We start from the raw sequence: 5,000 nt of genomic DNA, 5'->3' as shown, positions 1-5,000 counted from the left end.
TAATATAATTGTCAATTACCTTGATAAAATCCACACTGAAAGCCTATAACTCCAATTTTCATAAGTAGATATCCACTTTCCACAACCGAGAACTTCTTCACCAGCACATGCGTAGTAGCTGCTGGCTAAACACTGCGTGCAATATATGTGGTTATTTTTTCAGTTAGTTCAAAAGCGAATGTCCTCATTAATTCGTTCGTTTCTCCTTCGATTTTGCCGTCAGAATTCGCTATAGCGAGTGCTTCATAACCTTACGGTGACGTATTTCGTTATAAAGTCGGTTTAAATGAGGTCTGAAATAAATTTTCGGGTAGTATGGCAACACCACCATGCACACCAACTTCAACTTCATGCAACCACCTCCATCACACTCTCTCAAACAATCAGGAGCGAAGTCTATTTATGAAGTTTTTTTTAACTATCGCAAGCAGATTCATGTTTGCAATCTCTCTCTCTCTCTCTCTCTCTCTCTCTCGTCCTCTCTTCTCATCTCCTCTCTCTCTCTGTCTCTCTCTATATATATATATATATATATATATATATATATATATATATATATATATATATATATTATATATATAATATATATATATATATATATATATATATATAATATATATATATATATATATATGAAGTTCCTTTAGGAACGGCGTCAAGCATTAAGTCATGCAAGAAGTAAACCCAAGAATTTTTGCTACTGCAAGTCTCGCTCTCTCTCTCTCTCTCTCTCTCTCTCTCACACACACACACACACACACACACATTTTAATCAAACAAATGCCTGATTTATACATACAAACATATATATATATATATATATATATATATATATATATATATATATATATATAATATATATGTGTGTGTGTGTGTGTGTGTGGTGTGTGTGTGTGTGTGATATATATATATATATATATATATATATAGATATATATATATATATTTATATTTTTATGTATTTATATTTATTCTGTGTGTGTGTACGTAAATATCAAGCTTACTTAAAGTAGTTAATTCAAGTCATAACTACTAACCACAGAACAATTTTTCCGAGTTATTGTCTGCTATAGAAATCCGGCCCGGTTTACAGACCCAGACAAAATTTGGAACGAGGCCCTTCATGAACGCAGGAAGGTTATAACTAAAAGTTATACCTACCCCAGTGACAGACATCAAACAGACAATTGAATAAATTTTCGTTTTTACCAGTTCCGTCAGGTTTTCCTTCAAGTGCTTAATGGGTTAATAGTCAATTTTCGCCTAAGCGCTTCCAGGACTCATAATCAATTGGAATATCGAAGCCTTGAGAAAATAAATTTAGAAAATAAATTTCCTTTCTTAGTTAACGATATTAGGCGTCAGTAACAATGTAAATAATTATCATTGGTTGTAAATATTATTGACTGAACAATGTCAGGGAATATAAAAAGGATATAAGGATTCGGTTTTGCTAAATAAATACTTAAAAGTATTACTGGAACCAGTGTTGCCACACATAGCGAGATTCCCCTTCAGTAGAGAAAATATGGTGTCCGTAAGGGATAGGGGAAACCTACGGGGAAAATGCCCTTTGTTTATGGGGATGTAGGGGAATTTCACTAATTTCCCTTATAAGTATTTTTTCTTCAGTATTCTATATGTAAACAAATTTAGATATTATTAATATAAATAGTATCGGCGAAAAATATTAAACAGCTCAGCAAAACAATGATGGTATTAAAAACTCAGTACTTGCTTGTTCGAAGGGACGTCGTGTTTCAGGTTCAGCTTTGTGATTTTTGAATCTAAGTTTAGCTTCAGTTTAGCCAGTTCCCGATAAGGATTGTGAAAGGAGCTTCATTATCAATTACGCAGACGTTGTTTTCGGATTTTTGTAATTATGCTTAAAGTATCTGATAAAGGTTACCGTGCCCAAAGATATAGGAAGGAATGGGGAAAGGAGAGCTACGTAGAGTTTAGGACGGTTATACGGTGAAAGCACGAAGGAAATGACCATTGCAGAATATGTGTTAAGAATTTGCGGCAGGAAAATTCGATTTCATCGGTCATACGAAATCGGATTCCCATATGCGTTTTGTGAAAGGAGTAACTGTAAATCTGTTAATGACTATGTTTGTTGAACTAAAGGATGATTGTAGGATTAAAGCAAAAGTGAATACTGTTTTAATGGTAGTTAGAAAAAAATAAATCTTTTTAATTGTCCTGCCAAGTCAAGGCACCATAAAAAAATAAACAGACAGTGGAATTAATTAAATTCTCAGTGATTAAAGGATTTAAAAAAAAATATTACTTTACTTTTTTGAAATGGAATAATCTGGTATTTATTTACGTTTACTGTAAGTGCATTAAAATTTCTCTTAGAAATGTATTTTCATAGTTTACTTGAGTACCGTCCCTGTAACATTTCTCGTTGATACTGTTGTCACAGTCATGATTTTTGCAGTAAAACAGACTATAATCTATTTACATGTATTATAAACTCAATATACGTTTATCATTTTTCTTGCAAAATCTAACTCTTCTCTTTACAGTAAACAAAGTTCTGTGGCTAATTCTTAGAGGTGAATAAATGTTTTTCGTAATAAGATATTTACTATTCATTTGTATTTTCTATAAATGCATTAAATTTTTATACATATTTTCTCTAACGTTTATTTTTTACATAAAATTTGGAATATTTACTTTCGCTATAAATTGAAACTAAAATGTAATAGTTCGTTTTAATTTAGCCTGTTATTACAGTTGGTGCGTAGGGGAAAGTAAGGGAGAATCATCTGTGGTGTAAGGGAAAACGCTTTTAGTGACGTGGCAACATTGACTGGAACACCTACATTCCTGCAACTAAACTGCGGAGCGTCACTGCACTCCTCCACCAAGCCCTTTAATTTTATCCACTAAAATTCATAACATCGGCGTCAGGATAATTTAGGGAAACTCCTAAAATAAAGGTAAGATAAGTATCTGCATACAGCGCCTGTATATGCAATTTCAGTAGTTATATTCATGATTTTACTCGACATGGAAAAGTTCAAGGAAGAGCCTAGGACCTTAAGCCAGCACCCCTTCGATATTAGGCGTCAATAACAATAAGTTATTTTCATGGTTTTGCACGAAACAGAAGAGAATTTAGTTATGAGACTAGGACGCTATAATAATTATATTAGTTGTCTAAATGGTTTTACACGAAACGGAACGAGTTTAGGAAAGAGCCTAGGACCTGAAGCCACTACCCTCACTTGAAAGGTTAGTTCGAAACTGCCGTTTTCTTAGGCTATTTAACATTCGGTTGCATAGGATCGCATGCAGCATCTTGCGGTCTTGATAAGGTTTACTTTAGGTAGGTTGTCATGAGCCTTAGGCTACCACCCAAGGCTAGGTAAATATAAAGTAGGTCACGTTCAATATAATTTTCATTTTCATTAGTATATATCTATTCTTGAGGGCATCAAATCTTAGTTACTAATTATGAGGGTATTGTCTTTTATGAAATACCTGCGAATTTTAATACAAAAATTAAAATTTCTATGTAAACCTTAGAATATCAATGCCCCAATTATTTTCCAGGAAACCATCAGGCCTTCAGACTGCACTCATCTACCAAGCCCTATACTAATCTTAGTATCCACTGAGATTTGTATCATGAGCGTCAGGAAAGTTCGGGAAACGTCTAAAATAAAGGCAAGAGAGAGTGTCTATATTTAACGGTGTAAAATTTTAGATAAAGATAAATGTAAGGGCATTTAAAATTCACCTTGGCCATCTATTTAGTTTAGCTTGAGGGTTGACCCTAGGGCGTCTTATATCACTTAATTTCGGCCGTATTTGGGAAGGCTGTCATGAACCATAGCGTACCTCCCTAGGTTCGGTTTTTATGAAGGTGGTCATATTGAATGCAGTTTTTATATTCAATTGCATAGAACTGCATGCAGTATCTGTATTTCAAGGCGTCAGAACTTAGATGATGTGCAGTGTGAAGGCACTGAGTTATTTTCATGGTTTTACACCAAATGGAAGAGTTTAGTTAAGAGCCTAGGACCTTAGGCCAGTACCATAGCCAAGGGTTAAGTTCAAATGTGGCCATTTTCTCAGGCCATTTGCATATTCGGTAGCATAGGGTTGTATGTAACATTCATAGCAATTTAAAAAAAGGCTATTCTTAATTTTACTTTCAAAACTAGAGTTTAGGTAGGTTGTCATGACCCATTGGTTACCACACTGTTAGGTAATTATGAAGATGGTCATAATAAATGCCATTTTCATATTCCATGCATAGAATTGCAGGCAATATCTGTGTTTAAAGGCGCCAAAGCTTTATGTGAAATGTGAAGGTACTTATTTTCATGATTTTACTCGAAATAGACTAGTTTATGTAAGAGCCTAGAACCTTAGGACAGGACCGTGGCTTGGGAGGTAGTTCAAATGTGGCCATTTTCTTAGGCCACTTGCATATTCAATTGCATAGGATTGCATGCAATGTCTATTTATGCAATTTCATTAGTTATTTAAATGGTTTACATGAAATGGAAGATTTTAGGTAAGAGACTAGTACCTTAGGCCAGCGGCCTGTATTAGGGATAAGTTCAAATGCAATATGTATCTGTATTTGAATGCGCTAAGTCTTAGATAATGTGAAATGTGAAGGAATTTATTTTCATGTTTTTACGCGAAATACAAGAGTTTATGTAAGAGACTAGGACCTTAGGTCAGCACCCTAGCTAACGTGTTAGTTCAAATGCGGTCATTTTCTTAGGCCACTTACATATTCAATTGCATAGGACTGCATGCAACGTATATATATATATATATATATATATATAATATATATATATATATATATATATATATATATATATAATATAGATATAGCTATATCGGACACACAACCACCACACTCAAACGTCACATGCAGGCCCACAGAAACCAAGGAGCCATTCATCAGCACTTTGTGGATACCCACAATAAAAAACCATCATTACAAGAACTTCTCACAAACACCA

The 5,000-nt window shown here is 34.0% G+C and overlaps 1 protein-coding gene across 2 annotated transcripts in view; it reads left to right on the top strand.

Annotated features, from left to right (window-relative positions):
* Positions 1 to 5,000, top strand: part of LOC135215553 (uncharacterized) — a 148,147-nt gene that overhangs the window by 133,057 nt on the left and 10,090 nt on the right. The window contains exons 3-4 of one of the 2 annotated variants that reach the window (XR_010314722.1): positions 2,746 to 2,951; positions 3,568 to 3,685. The gene's annotated coding sequence lies outside the window, so the exon portion shown is untranslated. Of the gene's footprint in view, positions 1 to 2,745; positions 2,952 to 3,567; positions 3,686 to 5,000 lie in introns of those variants that run through there. The other variant, XR_010314721.1, reaches the window with a different exon arrangement.

Source organism: Macrobrachium nipponense, chromosome 5, assembly GCF_015104395.2.
Source record: "Macrobrachium nipponense isolate FS-2020 chromosome 5, ASM1510439v2, whole genome shotgun sequence".
In the NCBI taxonomy this organism is placed as follows: Eukaryota; Metazoa; Arthropoda; class Malacostraca; order Decapoda; family Palaemonidae; genus Macrobrachium; species Macrobrachium nipponense.
This window is presented reverse-complemented; position numbering and strand designations above follow the sequence as displayed.